Genomic DNA, 22,154 nt, shown 5'->3' on the forward strand with positions numbered 1-22,154 from the left:
CTCCACACCACTCATGATTTTATATACTGCTATCATATCCCCCCTAATCTCCTCTTTTCCAAGCTGAAAAGTCCTAGCCTCTTTAATCTCTCCTCATATGGGACCCATTCCAAACCCCTAATCATTTTAGTTGCCCTTCTGAGCCTTTTCTAATGCTAGTATATCTTTTTTGAGATGAGGGGACTACATCTGTATGTAGTATTCAAGATGTGGGCGTACCATGAATTTATATAAGGGCAATAAGATATTCTCTATCTTATTCTCTATCCCTTTTTTAATGATTCCTAATATTCCCTTTCCTTTTTTGACTGACGTTGCATGCTGCGTGGACGTCTTCAGAGAACTATGCACGATGACTCCAAGATCTTTCTCCTGATTAGTTGTAGCTAAATTAGCCCCCATCATATTGTATGTATATTTGGGATTATTTTTTTCCAATGTGCATTTCCTCCTGGTACCTTTCCTTCTTGCCAACATCAGTGACTTTTTGGACTCTGCATCCAGGTGCATTTGCCACTGCTGGAGGGCCCTGCACCCTAGATTATACCAGAATAAATCACTGAAGCCAGGGTTGAATCTAGTTCAAAATAGGGGCAATCAGGAGAGAGAGAGAGACTGGTGGGTGATCACTTGAAAAGAATGTTCTATCTGTGGATAAAGCTGCATGGGTTTTTCAGGATCAAACTGAAGTCATGTAGTTCCATCTACTGTCAAGGCTTCATTTCTCTGAAGAAAGAACCTGACAGCTGATACTTAAATATAAAAATTGCTTATGATCTAATTTTGAAAGAAGAGATTTTACAAATTTGAGTGGGTATACCAGTTGGCTCCTGGACTTTTTGGACTTGCTGTTCTGGGGAACAAATCATTTTGTTTAATGTTGTTTCAGATAGCAATGCTCAACTGTGTGTGTGTGTTTATCTGAAAGCCTCAAAGTAACAGGAGAGGGAGGAATTACAAGTTTAGTTATAGTACTGAGTTGATAGGATTTCAATGAAGAAAAAATAAGACTATTAGCACACTTTTTTGTAATAGTTTTAAATAAAAACAGTGTACTGGAAAGGGATTTCTTTCTTTAGAAATGCAATATTAGCATATTTTCCCATAATCTTTGCTGCTATTTTTACCTGTCTATTGTAGAATGTAGATTCATAGACTCATAGATACTAGGGTCAGAAGGGACCATTATGATCATCTAAGCCGACCTGCACAATGCAGCCACAGAATTTCACCCACCCACTCCTGCAAAAAACCTCTCACCTATGTCTGAGCTATTGAAGTCCTCAAATCGTGGTTTAAAGACTTCAAGGAGCAGAGAATCCTCCAGCAAGTGACCCGTGCCCCATGCTACAGAGGAAGGCGAAAAACCTCCAGGGCCTCTTCTAATGTGCCCTGGAGGAAAATTCCTTCCCGACCCCAAATATGGCGATCAGCTAAACCCTGAGCAAATGGGCAAGATTCACCAGCCAGATACTACAAAAAATTCTTTCCTGGGTAACTCAGATCCCACCCCATCTAATCTCCCATCACAGGCCATTGGGCCTGTTTACCATGAATATTTAATTACCAAAACCATGTTATACCATCTCCATAAACTTATCGAGTTTAATCTTAAAGCCAGATACATCTTTTGCCCCCACTGCTTCCCTTGTTATTCGTTAATGCAATATTTTGTGCTATTGACCAAGATGTTTCTAAGCACAATTGGCAATATCAGCTGAGAGGTGGATTTCAGGAGTGGATCTGTCATTTCTATCGACAATTGTATGACTATGAAAGGGCGGTGACCATGATGAGGTCAGTCAATAAAGAAGACAGAAATAAAATACAGCACTGGATCTCCTAGTTATAGTCTCTCTTGGTTTTAACTGTACTTTTTCATAAAGATGGGGGAAATAACATATGCATGTGCAAGTGGAGATATTTTCTTATTGTACATAATTAGGTATTCTAGATATGATCTGAACAAGCATTCACTTCACACTTAATATGGATTGTAGCACTGAAATTCTGAGGGTTGAGGAAGGCTCCTGTTGAATGGCATGGGTCTGCTGTGTGACAGTCAGAAGTCCACAGCTCTGTAGTGCTACAGCAGCTCACTGGCCCACAAAGACACATAGGGCTGGAAGTAGCAGTTTGCTGCTGCTGCTCCTGGCTATAACCTGAAATTGCGTCCACAGAATTCTGCAGCAGCTTCTGTAGGGTGAGGTTTAGGGCTGTCTTCCTGCTTAGTGTGCTCGCTTCCAGAATGTCACCCAGAAGTGGTGAGCAGCATCACTGTTTTCTGTCAAGAGGAAGATTCCAGAACATTTGGCTAGGGTGTAACACTTGCCTGGTTTATTGTCAAATTCCACATGCAATTTCCATTCTTCTGTATTTTAGATGTTAATCTACTCTACTCTTGAACTAGCTGATGATGCTAAATCCTGCTTCTGCCCGATAAATTTTAAAATAGGCAACATTTTGACCTTTTTAACATTGTTGGGTTTCTGAAGTACTGTTTTATTGCGTTAGAATCCTGTACTCGTTATGCTGAACAGGTGAAAACTCTCAGTTGTCAGATTTAATGACTCCCAATGTCTTGTTCAGATTTGATGATGATCCTAGCCATGTTCCTAGGGTAGCATTGATTCCCAGTACCATTTTATCAATTATATGAGTAGGGAAGGTATCAGTTAGTTCAGACCTGGGACAGCTTGGTCTTAGGTAAACAGTCTGGGTTATTTTTGAACTAAAGTATTTGTACTGCCAAAGTGGAAAGCACCTTGAATTATATAGTTGGTGTCTAAAGTTGCATATAAGTAATGCTGCAGCTTAGATCTTCCTCAGTTGTGCCTCCATTTATTTGGATTCTTTCACGTAGGTAATTGTAGATTCTATACCTTCCAGTAGTTACTTTGTGATTGTGAACATGCAAATAGTGGTGCCATGTGTTTGTGCCTGGGGTTCAGCTTAATCAAGGGCTTTGTACAGATGAAAAGGTTAAACTTGAATGCCTAAAGTTACTGCACGCATTGTAAGTATATACTGAGAGATCAAAATAAACAGATGCCTGGTTTTTCAGAGATATTGAGTACCCACAATTCACAGTGAAGTAAGGTGAAACACACCTAGAAATCGGATCTTTTAAAGTGTCTCTTTTAGGTGCTTATATTTTGGCACCCACATCTCATAATTTTGCCCATATTTTTATTTCCACTGCACCCAATCTCTTCTTGATTAATGCCTGACAATTTTAATGGATTCTTTTGTGCATAGATACGACTGTAGAAAAACAAGTGAGATACCTCTCTTTTTTTTTTTTTTTTTCAATTTGAGAGGAAAATAAGGGAGGTTTATTCTTAATCCTGCTTGAAAGTGGGATTTAAGATCAACGTACTGTGAGTAGTCACTTAAGGAATATATTCACCAAGAATTAACTATAATTGACATAGAAACTCTGCTAAATTTCATAGGTTGGTGTTTTCCTATTAAATTATTCGGCTGGTGCCTTTACTCTGTGTAACTTGTACTACCAAACTTACAGTTCAATAAATCTGTCTTTTTTTTTTTTTTTTTTTACCCAGGAGACACATGATGCATATAACATTTCAGCTCAGGGAATTTTAACCACCTGATCTCAGATAAGTCATCTGTGTACTGACACTGCTCCCTGCATCTGTTGGAGTAGCATCAGATATCCAGAGGAGGGCACTTGTGGCCCTCCAGTTGGTATGTTCAACTAAAGCACTGTAACTATACTGCAAACTTTGTTTTAGGGAAAAGAGACTTTAGAGAGACCTATCTAAATTGAGCCAAAGTACTATTAAGCAATCATGGGCTATGCATGGTGTCAGCAAGGAGATTAGCTTGCAGGTTCCTGCAATTAATTGGTATATTTGTGTCACAAATTGCTATCAAAATAGAGAAACAGACATCTTTCAAGGGCTTTCAGAGCTGCAGCTGTTGGCTGCACAAGTCTACCACTTGTACTGTGAAGGCCAAAAGCATTCCTGTTCAAAATTCAGGCCAGCCTATTACAGTTGGTAAATATTTAGAAAATAACTTGTCCAGTCCCCTACATGTTTTAATAAGATACTGAATCTTTTTTGACAAGGTGACTTTGTTTTCTTTGTGTGTTTGTGAAAATGCAAACAGAAGAATTATGGAATGTCATCTTTATTTAACATAATTCTATAGCCATAGACTCTGATAAAAAGCTAGATTAAATATAAAAGTGAAAACCAAGCTGCTTGAGAAATTGTTTAACTGTTAGTTTGTCTTAAAAGTGACTTACTTAACCAGTGGAAACCAAAGCAGTCTTCAGCTGAAAAATATAGACAGTGTCTTCTGAAGAAAATAATTATTAATCAATGTACATTATGTGAAATGCAACAAACAAATGAGCTCCTGCCCTGACACTATATATATATTCTAAAGGTGCAAACAAATTTGGTGAAATAGTCCATTCTGAGACACCACTAGAACTGGTCTGCTTAACAGCACAAATGCATGAAGTATAGTAAATTGGAAATTATATATATGCAGATTAAAAAACTAGAGATTAGAGACGTGCACCTTCATTTTAAGCTTTTTCCTCAAACAATGTAAGCATTAGAGCAGGAAAAACATTCTCAAGGTACCCACATTATCTACAATTAAATTCCACTGTATCCAGTATGTGAAATAAATCTGCTCCCAGAAATTGTTCCCACTTAACTAGATATTCCTTATTAATAACATCCATGAAAGTCCCTCAATTGAAGAGCTTAGACCTTGCACATCTGTGCAAAAGGCTTCTCCAGGAATCACTGAAGCTTTAATGCCTCTTCTCACTGCTTTGCAGAAATTAAGAGGACCCAGTCTTATCAAACAAAGGTAAAGCTGAAAGGGACCTTGATAAGTCAAGTCCAGTCCCCTGTGCTGAGATAGGACCGAACAAATCTTGCCAGGTGTTTGTCCAACCTGTTCTTTAAAATGTTCAGTGATAGGGATTGCACAGTATATGGAAGTATATGCCAGTTAACTATCCTTATAGTTAAAAAGATTTTTTTTCCTAATATCTAACCTAAATCTCCCTTGCTGCAGATTAATCCCATTGCCTCTTGTCCTACCTCCACAACCTTCATCTTTATAACCTCCCTTAACATGTCTGAAGACTATGATCTGATTTCCCCTCCACTCAGCCTTCTTTTTTCAAGACCACACATGCCCAGTTTTTTAACCTTTCCTCATAGGTCAGGTTTTCTAAATCTCTTATAACTTTTGTTGCTCTTCTCTGGACTCTCTCCAGTTTGTCCACATCTTTCCTGAAGTGTGGCACCCAGAACTGGACACAGTACTCCAGCTGAAGCCTCACCAGTGCCAAGTAGAGCAGGACAGTTACCTCCCACGTCTTTCATATGACACATACTTGTTAATACACCCCAGAAGTATATTAGCACATTTTTTTTTTTTTGCAACTGCATCCCATAGCTGACTCATTCAATTTGTGATCCAGTATAACCCCTGATTGCTTTCAGAAGTACTACCACTTGGCCAGTTATTCTTCATTGTGTAATTGTGCATTTTATATGCCTTCTTAAATGTAGTTTTTTTGCACTTGTCTCTATAGAACTTTATCTTATGATTTCAGACCATTTCTCCTATTTAAAGTTGTTTTAATTCTAATCCTGTCTTCCAGAGTGCTTGCAACCCCTTCCAGCTTGGTGTCGTCCACAAATTTTATAAGCATACACTCCACTCCATTAATAAAATTATTGAATTGTACTGGACCCAGGACTGACCTCTCTGAGACTCTACTAGTTATAGCCCCACCAGTTTGACAGTGAACCATTGATTGAAGAGTGAACTCAGAGTAGTTATCAGTTTTGCACCCACCATATAGTAATTTCATCTAGATCATATTTCCCTAGTTTGCTTGTGAGAATGTCATGTGGAACTGGATTAAGACGGACTAAAATCAAGATATATCATGTCTATTGCTTCTTTCCTATCTACTAGGCCAAGAACCCTGTCAAAGAAGAAAATTAGATTTGTTTGGCATGTTTTGTTCTTGATGAATCAAAGAAGATTAGGGTTGGAAGAGACCTCAGGAGGTCATCTAGTCCAATCCCCTGCTCAAAGCAGGACCAATACAAACTAAATCATCTCAGCTAGGGCTTTGTCAAGCCAGGCCTTAAAAACCTCTAAGGATGGAGATTCCACCACCTTCCTAGGTAACGCATTCCAGTGCTTCACCACCCTTCTAGTGAAATAGTGTTTCCTAATACCCAACCTAGACCTCCCCCACTGCAACTTGAGACCATTGCGTCTTGTTCAGTCATCTGCCACCACTGAGACAACAAATCCATGTTGTCTATTACTTATAAACCTGTTAATCTCTAGGTGCTTACAAACTGATGAGATTTAGTACTTTTTATAACACAGAATGAATTGCATTTTGTTAATTTTTGGGTGTAGTGTTTTTATTAGAAATGTATTGGTTGCATTCACTATACAAATGAAGATGTTGGAATACTGCTGTCCAAATAATTCTGTAAACTCTTCATATATTTCCTTTCCATCAGTAAATGTCTGTGGGGGTGTGTGGTGTTAAGTAATTAACAGACCATTAGGTTGCATTATTAGTACTATAGTTTTCCTAAAATATTTGAATGTTTTAGAAAATCAAATAAAACTAACTACAATTTGTAATATAATATTTGAGCACAAACAAATATATTCCAACTAGCCATCTATACCACAACTTTCACCAATGCTTCAATGAGTTCTTGTTAAGTAAAAGTTGAAGACCTACGTTGTGATATCACCTTTCCTAAGTCAGAAGAAAAACTGCAGAGTAAGATTATTATACAACCAGTTACAAAACTGATCTCCTACTTTCCTTTTCCCTTCTAGAATTGTTATGCTTTTCAGCTTGCATTGGTATGATAAATACAAATGGGATTTTTTTTTTTTTTGTAATTAACAGCAATGGTTATACAGTATCTGTGGCTGAGATGATTCCAAATTTTGGGCATTGGTATTCCTCCTCAACACTGACTAAGAACAACTAATTTAAAAAAATCACATGCATTGTGTTAAAATCCATCATTAATGGACAAAAATAATTTACAGGGAATATTACCAATACTGAAGCAGAGAGCAAATTAAAAACTAGAAGATCTTTAGTTGATGTAGATGATTGTAGCTCCACCAAAGTGAATGTGGAGCTATGATATTATTCACCAGCTGAATTTCTAACTCCTGAGGTTCAAGTTCTGCAATTAGTTCCAGACAAACACAATTTGGCCCATCTGGGTTCTGGAGAACATAAACATGTGTAAAGTATAATGATAAAGATACAGGAAAGGAGTTCTGAAAGTAAATGATAAAGAACTCAGGCATATGTTTAAAAAGAGAGTCTTAATATGGAACCAATATTCTGATCTAATAACAGTATATGCTATCTTTTAGATTAGTAAAATTTTTCTGATGGTGAAAAGAAAATATACTGTTGGGTTCCTTTCACTGGTTTTAAAGTATACGACAATCTATATTCTATAAGATTTCAGATTTCTCCAATATAGGGCTGCTGCTCCACCAAATCTTCTTCAACCTCCTGTTTGTGTTAGTTCTCTCTCTAACATTATTATTATTTAATAATATTGTATACAGCATAAAATCCCATAATCTATATTGGGCATATTCTGGCTGCACTGGCTCAGACATCTCAACCTTGATGATGTTTTGCTACCCAGAATGGCAGGTACATATTTATTCTAGATAAATAATAGGCCATCTTTTCAAACATGCAAACACAAAAGGTGAAATCCTCACCCCAATAAAGTCAATGGGAGTTTTGCCACTAACTCCAGTGGGGCTAGTATTTCACCTAAATGTGTGTATTCTGTGTGTGTGTGTGTGTGTGTAAACACAAATATAGATCTGGATGTGAGCAAACCAGGGACTGGACATGCAAATCAAGTGTTTTGTGCTATAAACCTGTGAAAATCTAGTTTAATATCATTTTGAAAATGCAAATGATTTGAAGATATTAGCGGAGTACACAATATAATTAAGTTGGTGGTCCCTTTGCTATTCTGGCAATGAAACTTCATTCACGGAAGTAGAGCTCTGAGTGCTAAATTCAGTGGGAATCTTCACGGGGATTAATGGCTACTGGATTAGGCATCTTTATGCACTAATTAATATATCCCATAGTTGTGGATGTTTTCAGCTTGTTAGATTAATGTCTTTTCCTGGAAAGTTGCTTTCTTCAGCACAGGAACTTTTTGTTGTTGATCCAAAAAAGAGTCAAAACAAATTAAACCGCATCCAGAGAATACTTGCTAAGTCTGTAGCTAAAGGAATTTTCCTTTTATTAAAATAAACACACACAGAAATATTACCAAAATGTTGACATAACCATACAACCTATATAACTCATAATCTGTCTCTGACATCTATATTGCATCACTCTCTCTCTCACACACACACACCACTGTACAGATCCATTGCCAGTGGCTATAAAAAATATAACATGTCATTTTGGTCCAAATTACTTTCTCCTGTTCCTAAAATTGCTTATGCTCTTTATGTCAAGTTCAAGCAATAGAAAACCAAGTAAATTATGTTGAATCCCTCTGGAGGGGAAACAGCCAATGGAGGTTCTGTAACAAATCTTAGTCATTTTATAAAGCTTGCAAATAAAGAACAAACAATTTAACGTCAAAAATACTCTATTTTAAAATGATGTAATTGCTGCTTATTAGACACATGTACAAATGTAGTGAGTAAGTCATGTGAATTGGTTACATAAAAAGTAAACATTCTTCAAATCAATACATGCTGTGCCATCTGGAAAGAAACATGTAATTTGCCATATTCTTAGCATAATTTTGTGGCATAATTTCAGTATCAACATTAACATTTCCTTCTTTGAGGGTAGAAGTCTTCTAACTTCTCCTTTTTAGCTTTGTCATAAATATAAAGGGAAGGGTAAACCCCTTTGAAATCCCTCCTGGCCAGGGGAAAGCTCCTCTCACCTGTAAAGGGTTAAGAAGCTAAAGGTAACCTCGCTGGCACCTGACCAAAATGACCAATGAGGAGACAAGATACTTTCAAAAGCTGGGAGGAGGGAGAGGAACAAAGGGTCTGTCTGTAGTCGTCTTGGCCGGGGACAGAACAGGAATGGAGTCTTAGAACTTTTAGTAAGTAATCTAGCTAGGTATGTGTTAGATTATGATTTCTTTAAATGGCTGAGAAAAGAATTGTGCTGAATAGAATAACTATTTCTGTCTGTGTATCTTTTTTGTAACTTAAGGTTTTGCCTAGAGGGGTTCTCTATGTTTTTGAATCTAATTACCCTGTAAGATATCTACCATCCTGATTTTACAGGGGGGATTTCTTTATTTCTATTTACTTCTATTTTTTATTAAAAGTCTTCTTGTAAGAAACTGAATGCTTTTTCATTGTTCTCAGATCCAAGGGTTTGGGTTTGTGGTCACCTATGCAAATTGGTGAGGCTTTTTATCCAACATTTCCCAGGAAAGGGGGCGGGGTGCAAGTGTTGGGAGGATTGTTCATTGTTCTTAAGATCCAAGGGTCTGGGTCTGTAGTCACCTAGGCAAATTGGTGAGGCTTTTTACCAAACCTTGTCCAGGAAGTGGGGTGCAAGGTTTTGGGAAGTATTTTGGGGGGAAGGACGCGTCCAAACAGCTCTTCCCCAGTAACCAGTATTAGTTTGGTGGTGGTAGCGGCCAGTCCAAGGACAACGGGTGGAATATTTTGTACCTTGGGGAAGTTTTGACCTAAGCTTGTAAAGATAAGCTTAGGAGGTTTTTCATGCAGGTACCCACATCTGCACCCTAGAGTTCAGAGTGGGGGAGGAACCTTGACAAGCTGCTTAACCCTTTACAGGTAAGAGGAGCTTTCCCCTGGCCAGGAGGGATTTCAAAGGGGTTTACCCTTCCCTTTATATTTATGACAATTCCCCTCTAAACTCTTCCAGAGAGTGGCCTGTTCTTCTGCCTATGAATGTCTCTCCTTTTAATTATCTCTTTGACCCACTACCCACCTTTTCAAACTGGCTTTCACTCCACCAAAATAGCTGTCACCAAACTTACTTTTGAGTGAATAGCAAGTCTAGCTATGGCTTCTTCACCATCATGTTCCTTGACCTAGCTTTGATTCTTGACACCATTGATGACTACACCTTTTCCTCTGTACATCCAAGACACTATTCTCTTTTGCTTCTCCACTCACCTCTGTGACTGCAATCCCTTTTCTCTTCTGTTAATCTAGTAGTAATACATGTTCCCTCATGGCTGCCTAATGCAAGTAGAGGAATTTTACCTGGAATCTATTATGAATCTTGATTTTCTTAACTTTGAGCTGAAGTATTGCTTCAGAAAGTTATAACAATCTTTGTTCCGTTAAATGTCCTTTTGCCCAAGCAGGTTAATTTTGTTTGGTTGTCTAGCTTTCTCAATGTGAAAAGTAAGGGTTAATGCAGTTCCCTTTATACACCATTAAGTATTCTGGACATAAATGCCCAGTTCATATACACATTCCTTTGTCTTCAGGCTAGTATCTATTTGTTACATAAAGCACATAACTCTTCCACATCAACTCTCTGGCTTATGAAGGTGACATACTGGCTGATTTGTGTGTTCTGTGAATGATAGCAAATAGAGTATTCATTTTTATTAGCAGTTTCTAGAGGCAAAATGTATGGATTTGATTTGAGAATGCTGAACAGTTTGAGTAGGAGTGAATCATAATGGCATTCCCTTGGCCTTGGGTGTGGAGTAGGGTTTCATTTAAAAAAAATACACTGCTTTTATTTTTTTTATATATTTCTTGCCAAGCTTCAGAAATCAAGATAATTATTTTTGGTTGGCATGTAAGAAGTGTGTAACAAAATTTGGCCCACAGTTTTGGAGCACAACCAAGATAATATTTTACTGTACAACTGAAGAAAGAAACAAACAAAAAAACCACCTTGTACAAATGACAATCTAGAAAGTTCTATGATTAAAGAAGGCTTACTCTACATGCCATCTCCTGTTTTAATTCAATTGTCTGTCTCTCTCTCTCTCTGTCTCTCTCTCTCTCTCTCTCTATTCAGTACATATGCTGATAAGGTTCAGGAATCCATTATCCTGCAGAGATAATTCTTTTAAACTAAAGAGGTGTGTGGTATGCTGCTTTGAGACATGCACAGTATCAGTTACCATATAGTTAAAAGATGAAAACATGATATAAAAACCAATGCACTGTCTTGTCAAAATGAAATACATTTTAAAACTAGGTTTCTAATTTATCTGAATGCAGTTTTATACTTTTAGTGCCTAACATGATTATTTTCATTACATATCAATGTAGAGATGAAGATGTCAGACTGGTAAAGAAGAACCATCAAATTATCCAATCATAACATTTTTGTGATGGATTTTAAATTGAATGTGTACTACTTCAGTGTTTTGTGGCAAATCCTAATGCAAATGTAAACTGTGATGCCAACATTTGCAATCTTGGTACCTAAAGTTAGTCATTTAAATCCATGTTTAAGCACCTAAATAAGGCCATGTCTACACATATCAATAGATTGGCACTACTGCAATCTATGCAGTGGTGATTTTGTTGGACTGGTGAAGACCCACTAGATTGATGACAGAGCATGTTCCGGTCAACTCTGGTACTCCACCTCCCCGAGAAGAGTAAGGGAAGTTGGCAGGAGAGCATCTCTTGTTGACACAGTGCAATATAGACACCACCGCAAGTCAACCTAAGCTACGTCAACTTAAGTTACATTATTCACAAAACTGAAGTAACGTAACTTGGGTCATCTTACCGTGGTAGTGTAGACCAGCCCTAAGTGACCTCATTTTCAAAAGTGTTGGAGCTCTTGCTGTTTCCACTGCATTCAGTGGAAAATCCCACCCTAGCTTTAGGCACTAATTTTTTAGAAATCTTGGACTTCAAATGATGCACTGTAAATAAAATGTATTGAATCGTTTTAATAGAAGAAGCCTGTAAACAAGAAATTTCAATCCAGTACACCACACAAAAAATGAAAGAAATAAAATTTTAGTGATACTGTACTTCTGAATGGCAAACATAGCAGAGAATATAAAGGCAATGTTATAATGTAGTTAACATGTTGCGTACTCATGCTGTTTGTGGCATTCGTTGGTTGTGTCTGCATTGACATCAAGACGAGGGCCATGATAAGTCAACATTTTTCAAACTTCAAAATTAAAAATTGCCTCATTTCCAGAGGCATAGTACTGGAAACTCCCACTGAAGTCAACATCAATGTAGCTTTTAAAGTAACTCTGAGAGATGGGGAAGAGAGAGCTCACAGGAATATGCAAAAAATCCCACAGGACTGAATTTGACAACATGTTATCCTGGTTGCTAAGACTACCTGCAAATTACCCAGTCACAACAAAAATTACATTTTATATTCTACAGTTACAACTGTTAATATTCGGGGTGTATGATCACATGGAAAAGCTGCTTACTGCTCTTAATAGAGAAGAGTGGATTAGTAGAAGTTGAACAAAGTCTGACTCCAAGATGATTCTTGTTCCCATGTCCTTAATATTACATACATAAGGAATTGTTAGATACGTATATCACAATAGGCATAAAACTAACTCTTTGGAATCAGAATGGTTTCCTGTAGCTAAGCTTTAGTCTACTGATTTCACATCCTTTCTTTAGTGCATATACTTGTTCAAGTGTGTGTTTTTTTTTCTTGCAATAAAGAAAACAAAACTAAAAGAAGTTAATCAAATAGTGCCAAATTGTTCAGACTCTGGGAGCTTTCAGCAATTTGAGGTTGGTTGGTTGGTGGTTTTGTTGTTGTTGTTATACATTTCTCACTTCAGGTGAGACCAAAAATACCAGGTACCTCTGTTGGTCAATTATGTTCGTTTAAATATTGCTTATCCATACTCACCACTAGGTGATGCAAGAGCACTTCAAATATCACCATTAAACATACCCTGCGGGATGTTTATTAACAAGAATTGTATGTATAAATGTGATACTGCTTGTTTACAGTTGGGCTTATTCTGTAGCTGATCAGAAATTATTGCAAATCTAGGTAGAAGAGCTGTATCAATCAGTGTACTCATATGAAACAATACTTTGTTCCTCATTCATTGATGCACAGAAATATTTCTTCAGTATGTGGTTGAAATGAGATCAAATACCTACCACAGTCCATTCCAGAGGTGTCTGCATTTCAGTGGTGACTGAAGTAATTCCTGCATGCAACCTATTTTCACTATGCCTGGATGAAACAGTTGACAATCAGCATGACACATTTGGAGTCTTAGTTTTATGTTTTTACTAATACTAATATTTCTTGCACAATGTAATAATATACTGGCTATCTCGCTCCCTGAGTCACACAGCTTGTGGCAATCCATGGAATGGATGTTAAATCTCCCTCAGTATAATGAGTGGGGGAGGAGGGGCAGAATGCCTTCTACAGTATAAGGGTCTGGGTTTCTGGAACACGCTCTGATCTCTGGACTGAAATATCCGGGATTTGCTGTCTTTCAGGGCATGGGGCAGAATCTTTGTTTCACCTCTTCCTTTGAGGAGATTAACAGAGACTGAAGGATTAACAGATGTGCTGGGGTGTTAATTGTATTTAGATCGGCTGCACGGTAGACAGAGTGAGGTGATTTAACTTTATATTTGACTTGTTACTTTAAGTAATTGGCAAGGTGCTGTAAGTGCTTTTCAATGCTTTTAAATAGATGGATTTTTTAAAATATCATTCCTATAATAGTAGTATACATTTCTGTAGCACTGTCCCCATGAAAGAGTCTATAATGCTTTACCAACAATTTTTGTCCATTGCCCTGTGCATTGTGTTAACTGCATAATGTATGCCAACATGTTAATACGTCCCAGGTACAAGATGTCTCACATTGTGCATATATGTTTTCTAACTCCAATTGAAAAATACTTCAGCAGAAGCCATGTTTCACCTTATATCAATAACACAGTTGGGCAACCTTGGAAAGCTCAGTAAGATTGGTTAAGGACTACATTTTCAAAAGGCCAGCCTCTCTTTTCTGGGCGTATTTGAATAGTAGGCATAAATTTCCAGAACTTGTGCTTCTAACTAGTGTGCCCCACCTGATAGTGGGTGCAATTAAAAGCACAAGTACAGTGACTTGCACCAATATTTTATTGTGTGAGCAAAAAAAATAATTGGCACAAATTTTTCAGGTGCAAATTATACCCATGGAAATGACGGCCAGGACTCAAGTCTTTTGACAATATTTACCTTAAATATATAACCTCCCCCCCCCCCCCCAAATATTGTTGTGTGACCATTACGGGATAAAATTACAGCAGGTCAGCCTTAAGTATCAGCAAATGAACTGTTAGTACCCCACTCTTGTGCAGCTTGCATAAGATGTGAACTCTGCAAAAGTCACAAGTTGACCAGTGCAGTCTATAGGAACAGGACCAAAGGAGCTTAAAAAACAAATAAACAGTTAATTGCAGCCACTTCAATCCTCTCCCGGCAGGGAAAAATGTCCAGAAAATCACCTCAACCATTTTTTTCCCCTTTCTGCCTTCTTTCTAGCTGTGTGGACCCCATTCCTGTTTTGAACCATAGATACCATAAATCGAGACCTGTCATAGATAATATTTCATGATCTGTCCAATTAATTTCTTGAGCTATGTTTGGATCAGCAACTCTGGAATTATCTAGATTCCTCAGTTGTTTGACCTCTTTCACTCCCGTTTCATACTTGAATGTGGCACAAAGATTATTCTGGTTTCATGGGTCAATCAGTGTATAATAACCTACTGGCAAATGACAAGTCCATGCTTATGCTTTTTATTTTGTTTGGGTTCCTGGGATACAATTGACTACTAAAGTGTTTGCTGACATGCCTGTAGACCTTGGCAGGTATAAATGGAATTGCCTTTGATTAACACTGTTAATTTTGCCGTGAGAAGAGTAAGTGGGTGTAGTAATGGGCACTCACCATTATACCTTGAAGGTTTTAACATGGAAGGTGTCATTTCTGCTATCCTTTCTACTCAATATGTATGAGGCCAATAGGAAAGATGAAGGGATGGCCTGAGGTGTACAGTGACATGTGCAACCTTTACTTTGCTATTTCCTGGCTTTTGGCTTACCCAGGTGTCCTTAATGTTCTGTTATATAATGTAAGGAAGGGAACAAAAAAACACCCACTATGATCAGAAATTTGCTATGTTGACTTTGCAGATGTAAATCCCGTAATCTGGAACTCCTGGATTAGACACCACTGGAATACTCTGTTCCAAATCCTTTTGGAGGGCTGCAGGAGAGAGCCCTTCTGCTCACTTACGTGCTCCCTGAGGGAAAGGCCCCATTTTTCTGCACCCTATAAAGTTCTCAAGAAAGAGCCCTTACCTTGCTCACCTTAATGTTTCTACAACTGGGGAAGCTGAAAGGCTTGTGTAAGCAAAACAGTAGTTCCGATATTGAAATTTCAGTAATATTTTTCCAACAAAAGGATCAGCAATGTATTTTTTTAAACATTGGAGGTGATCTTACTCATATTGTCTAATGATGAATTGTCAAATTACAAGGTGAATGTTTCTGCCCTTTTTGTAATCTACATAAATAAGTGCCAATCATTACAAAAAAAATATCCAAAGAAAACATCCCTTGCATTATACTTTGCTTGAAAATTATCAGGCCCATTAATAAATCACTACTTCTTTGTTGCAGTTTATCGCAGCATATAAAAATGTGCCCATCTGCTGTTCACCAAAACCAATTGATGCTTCCAGAAATCTCCTGGAAACCTCCAACTGTCCATTTTCCCCATAAACAATCACATCCAGCAGGCCCCAGCCTTTTCAGCCATCCAGGCAAATATAATATCTTTGCAGCATGCCTTGAAGCAAACCTTTTCAGATTTTCAATTTTAAAATACAATGGTTATGGAACGATGAAGAACTCTATTTTTTTTCCTGAACATTTTGTAACATACATATGAAAGTAAATACATAATAACTAAGTGCTCTAGAGTTGGTGATCTTGCTATACAGGTATAATCAGGTAGTATATTGGTTTGCAGGTAAAGATAAAGATTTAATACACCAAATACATAACCAATCTTTTCCCATTCTTTTCTAGCTTTAGGCATGAAACCATTTTAAACAATCAATACATCTATTTAGAATGCAGAAGGTAAAGAGCCCACAGGCCTAGAGATATTTAAAAGTGTCAGGTTTAAAATTATGCACACGTAGGATTTGATGTGAAAATTCTAAATCCGGTTTTATGAAAGCTAAATTTCAATATATGAACTTCCTCCATGATGTATGAAATTCCTTCAGTATAATATTTTTTAAATGGAACAATCACAGAATTAATAGTGGAAACTTCTTTATTCTGAAATCCAGCTATTTTCTTTGCCTTGATGATCTTTTTTTGTCAGGGGCACTAAATGGGGAAAAAAAGAGAATAGAGTTGCTGTGAATGTATTAAGGCTATTAGAGAGGGAACAGGAAGATGTGAGAGCCCAAAGGACAAGTGATTAAACTAAAATGAAGGGGTGAGAGAAGAAGGATTTTCTGATAAAGGTAGAATGGAAGGTATCTGACATGGACACAAAAGGAGACATATTACTAATGACAGAGCTAGTTGAGCTGGAATCATAGGCTAAAAATATACTAACCTAGTTTCTTTCATGCATGAAAATACTCTAATAGAAATTAACGGGAGGTTTTTCAGCATGCCAATTTTTAACAAAATTCTACTACTTTTGGAAACCATTGTCATTTAAGTCCTATTTTGTCTAGCTTAATAAAATGAGTGCTGCTGTTTTCTCAGGAGGTGCTGTATTTTTGGAGCAACATATGATTTACTATGGTTTTAAAAAGGTTGAGTACTAAAGGGTGAATGAGAAAATGCGTATCCGAGAAAGGTATCAGATCATAATTTATTTCACAGTGTAATTTTTCAACAAACTGCCTTCTAGTCAAACAGAAGCAAATTGAGTGAAAACGTCTGGTTTGTAATTTAGAAAGCCCACGTCAAGAGCAAGATCTCAGATTTTTCTCAGCAAAATGTACTTGATTTCATTTGGAGTCTACCCACACAGCTTTCCAAAGCTGGAAGTACAGCAGCAGGTATATTATTATTAAAAGAAGTATCTGTATAACTCTTTGGAGGTGATCTGTAGACTTGCCACACAGGAGTCATGTCTTCACGTGTTATGGAAAGTATTCCTTTGAGTTAGGGTCTTCCCAATCTTGTTCTGTTAATGTTTAGTTTGCTATACGTGGAGATGGTAGTACTTTCTATAGCTAAAGTATGAGACTGACAGACCAGGTGCCAGTTCATGACAATGCCCTTAGGCCTCACTGGACCTTGATAAATACATAGCTGGCTTACCTATGGGTTAGTATACTTAAAATAAATGATATTGTTATAAGAATGTGTTTAGTGTTGAAACTTTATGAAATGCTTGTAGGATGCTGCATGTAGTAATCTCATTGATAACGTCTGTACCCCATGTTGTAAGGTTATATTGAGTTTTTGCATTGTAAGCCTCTGTAAATTTATAAATCACCAAACGGGAAAGGAGCATTAATTAATGCAGAAATGCTGTTTTCCTACAAATGTGTTAGGTCCTGCCCACTAAGAAGTTTGGGGGTGGGAGGGATGGAAGATTTCATTGTGGAACACACATTGTCTGAGATTTTCAGCTACTTATAGCCCTCATAAAGGAAACTCACAGTTAATATTTCTGTATGGCTTTATATATATTTTTCCTTCTATAATTAAGGTTACAGAATAGGTTCAGACATTTCACAGGTTAAAGTTTAAAATGTTTTATTTTCTATGGAACAGATCCTTGTCCAAATGAACTCTGTGACCACAAGAATCCTATTGATTTGAATAAGACCAGCACTTTTCTCTACAGTATATTTTTTCTTTTTGTAACCTACTGGATACAAACCTCCAGGTTTGTAAAGAACCCCCCCAAGTTACTATGAGTCCAGCTGCTTTCTGAATGTTACCATGACATCTTGCTGGAGACAGGTGGAATTGGTGTGAGTGACTTGGCTATTGATCATGGGTAAACAAAGGAATTGATAAATCTGTACTCGCAACAAATGTCACTGAGAATATTGAGGGTATTCAAATGAATCAAAATGACTGTAGAGTAACAGATACCATCACAAATGCCTAAGGAAGTCTTTGGCAAAGTAGGCAATTACTTCTCAAAAGTCACAAGCATCATATGTCTGTGCCTTGCCAAAGCCAATCATGCTCTCGTGTTGCTAAAGGACTCATGTCAGGTTACAGCTGCACATTTTTGAAATGCTTGAGGAAAGAGTGGGCAGTGCTATTAAATCTGTTTCTATGACAAATGATTCACTTGGATAATGCATGGAAGGTGCTGCAGTTGAAGTAGAGAATCATCCTGTTGATCATGCATAAGGAAGTATATACTATTTTTTTCATCCAGCAAGATAATTCATCACGTTTCAAAAACATTTCAGATTCTCTTATGTTCATTAGAATACGATGAAACCTTTCAGGAAGGCTCTTAGCAGCACTGGCTACTTATATATAGTGTAAACAGGTGTTAAGTAATCAGCCCCCACAAATCCTCACCCTGAGTTCTGCCAATGTACTTAATTTTCTTTGTTCAAGACTCCTATCTTGGTGCCAAAATGACAAATTTTGTTCGTACTAAACTTGTTTTCACTTTGCAGCATACTCCCTAACTGAACTGAGGTCTCCAGAAATTAAACCATTAGTGCATTAGCCCATTGTGCCAGCTACCCTATAGACAACTTTGTATATAAAGAAATACTTAACCCACAAGTTAAAAAAAAATTCAAAATTCTTGATAAATGTACAGTGATTTCCCTGGTTTCTGGGGAAACCATGAGCTAATCCTAACTCTAACACTTAGGAGTTAAGGGGGCTGAGTTGCTGAAAATGTTGAGGCCTTCCAAATGATGGAGCTGGGGCAGTCGGGGAGGGGGCGAGGGGTGAGAGGGAGAATTAGTGGTCTCACAAAGCTTCAGATGCAGTTGTAGTTTACTGCTAGTGGATTCATTGTATGATACATCAGGAAGCATTGGCAGCAGAAACCAGAAACCCAGGATTAATGATGTATTGGAATCAACTTTGAAAATTTTATAGTTCATTAATTTGAGTCCTAGTCATTTTGGCTGTCATAATGCGGGTGAAGAAGTTATCTGACTCTCTCCCATTGTGTGGGGTCTTGGGCAGTATTCAGATAAATCAGAAGCAGAGGTATGGGTTGATTATTCCCCTCCCCACCAGTTCTGGGAAAGGCACCGCTGAGTGCAATACTGTTAGTGGAACTGTCCTGGCTCTTGGTGTGTCTGGCTGCTGCATTTGATTAGTTCAGCATACTGAATTATTATCTGGGAATTAAGCAAGGCAGTGCATGGCTGCTTGAAAAGGCTTGTTCTTTGCAAGAGTACACTTGGTTTAGGAAGGCCTGAAGCTTTCAACCTACTTGGTGATTTTCGTTGCACATACAGACAATCAGTTTACTGGGAAAAGAGAACATTTTGTTTCATTTTTCAGCTATTCATTTACAATGTAATGACTACTGCAAGGAAGAACTTGAAATTTAGAGCTATGTCTAGGTACTTTTGTTGATAACTCACTTGCAGTGTGAATGGGTAGAAAACAAAACACATTTGAATTGACAGCCTGTCATAAATATAAAGGGAAGGGTAAACCCCTTTGAAATCCCTCCTGGCCAGGGGAAAGCTCCTCTCACCTGTAAAGGGTTAAGAAGCTAAAGGTAACCTCGCTGGCACCTGACCAAAATGACCAATGAGGAGACAAGATACTTTCAAAAGCTGGGAGGAGGGAGAGGAACAAAGGGTCTGTCTGTAGTCGTCTTGGCCGGGGACAGAACAGGAATGGAGTCTTAGAACTTTTAGTAAGTAATCTAGCTAGGTATGTGTTAGATTATGATTTCTTTAAATGGCTGAGAAAAGAATTGTGCTGAATAGAATAACTATTTCTGTCTGTGTATCTTTTTTGTAACTTAAGGTTTTGCCTAGAGGGGTTCTCTATGTTTTTGAATCTAATTACCCTGTAAGATATATACCATCCTGATTTTACAGGGGGGATTTCTTTATTTCTATTTACTTCTATTTTTTATTAAAAGTCTTCTTGTAAAACACTGAATGCTTTTTCATTGTTCTCAGATCCAAGGGTTTGGGTTTGTGGTCACCTATGCAAATTGGTGAGGCTTTTTATCCAACATTTCCCAGGAAAGGGGGGGTACAAGTGTTGGGAGGATTGTTCATTGTTCTTAAGATCCAAGGGTCTGGGTCTGTAGTCACCTAGACAAATTGGTGAGGCTTTTTACCAAACCTTGTCCAGGAAGTGGGGTGCAAGGTTTTGGGAAGTATTTTGGGGGGAAGGACGCGTCCAAACAGCTCTTCCCCAGTAACCAGTATTAGTTTGGTGGTGGTAGCGGCCAGTCTAAGGATAACGGGGGTAATATTTTGTACCTTGGGGAAGTTTTGACCTAAGCTGGTAAAGATAAGCTTAGGAGGTTTTTCATGCAGGTCCCCACATCTGTACCCTAGAGTTCAGAGTGGGGGAGGAACCTTGACATGGTGGCACAGTGGTGGGATTAACCTGAAATCATTTTGAGATCCAGTTGAGATTTTTTGAACTAGAAATACAGATTTTAAAAAGGAATTTTTAGGAAGTCCAGAAGCAGCTTTGAAACTGAAAGCAGCTTGGTTTCTCTCTGCTTTGTGGCCAAGCAGAGACAAAAGGGAATTATCTTGTGAATTGCAGGTTTTCTTTGCCTGGAGGCAGGGTACTTAACTCCTGCAGGGAAATTCACAGTCTTCTAACCCAGAGGTTTTTTTTTTTCTTTTCTTCCTAAAAGTAAATAGGGGGTGTGTGCTCTACCCATTTGCCTGGAGACAAAAGTGGCAGGGTTTTTTTTAGGATTTTGATTTTTTTTTTGTTTTACAAGGAGCACAGGTTTGAAAAGAATTTTTTTTTCTTCTTTGGGCTGGGTAAGCAGGTTTCCAAGTAGTTGGAGGTTTTTTGCTTTAATTTGGGCCCAGAGCAGAGACAAGGGAATTGTCTTTTTCTGTAGGCTGACAATCACTATCAGAGAATAGGTATTCTATTCCAGCACAGCAAAATTTTACAGCCAAGTTTTGTTTGTTTATTTCTAAACCTCAGGTGTAAAGTTAGTTAAAAACAGAGAGGTTAGAATGGCCAAATCCTCAGCTCGACTACAGCTGGAATTAGCCAAATTGCAGGCTGAGGAAAAACAAAGGGAACATGAAAGACAGATAGAACTCATGCGGCTGAAGGAGGAGGAGAAGGAAAAAGAGAGGAAGCATGTGGAGGAGATGGAGAGGATAAAGGCCCAGCAGAATATACCAACAAACCCTAGCAATCCTTCTCCAGGTACCACTTCCCATCCCAGAAAGTTCCCCACCTACAAGGCAGGTGATGATACTGAGGCCTTCTTAGAAAACTTTGAAAGGGCCTGCCTTGGGTACAACATCTCTACTGACCAATACATGGTAGAGCTGAGGCCGCAGCTCAGTGGACCCTTAGCTGAGGTGGCAGCTGAAATGCCTAAAGAACACATGAACAAGTATGAACTGTTTAAATCCAAGGCGAGAGTCAGAATGGGGATAACACCCGAGCAGTCTCGTCGGAGGTTCAGAGCCCTAAGGTGGAAACCAGACATGTCATTTACCCGACATGCCTACCACATTGTGAAACATTGGGATGCCTGGATATCAGGAGCAAGTGTTGAATCTCCAGTAAATTTGCCCTTCCTAATGCAAATGGAACAATTCTTAGAGGGTGTTCCTGAGGAAATAGAAAGATACATCCTAGATGGGAAACCCAAAACTGTAATTGAGGCAGGAGAGATTGGAGCCAGATGGGTGGAGGTGGCAGAGAAGAAGAAAACTGGTCGCAGTTGGAGCGGAGACCAGAAGGGACCACCCCAGACCACACCCTATTACCGGGGGCCGCCCAAAGCCCCACCTACCTCCCAAAGAACCCTCCAGACCCCTTATCGTCCCACCACCCCGTTCTCCAGCAACCCTCCTCGCCCCAGTGACCCGTCAGCTGGACGATGTTTTAAGTGTAACGA

At 38.3% G+C, this 22,154-nt stretch overlaps 1 protein-coding gene across 5 annotated transcripts in view; it reads left to right on the forward strand.

Annotated features, from left to right (window-relative positions):
• Positions 1 to 22,154, forward strand: part of SGCZ (sarcoglycan zeta) — an 838,252-nt gene that overhangs the window by 47,440 nt on the left and 768,658 nt on the right. Inside the window, exon 1 of one of the 5 annotated variants that reach the window (XM_073341953.1) lies at positions 3,697 to 3,711. The exons of the other annotated variants lie outside the window; for them this stretch is intronic. The gene's annotated coding sequence lies outside the window, so the exon portion shown is untranslated. Of the gene's footprint in view, positions 1 to 3,696; positions 3,712 to 22,154 lie in introns of those variants that run through there. 5 annotated transcript variants of the gene reach the window in all.

Source organism: Lepidochelys kempii, chromosome 4, assembly GCF_965140265.1.
Source record: "Lepidochelys kempii isolate rLepKem1 chromosome 4, rLepKem1.hap2, whole genome shotgun sequence".
NCBI classification, from domain to species: Eukaryota; Metazoa; Chordata; order Testudines; family Cheloniidae; genus Lepidochelys; species Lepidochelys kempii.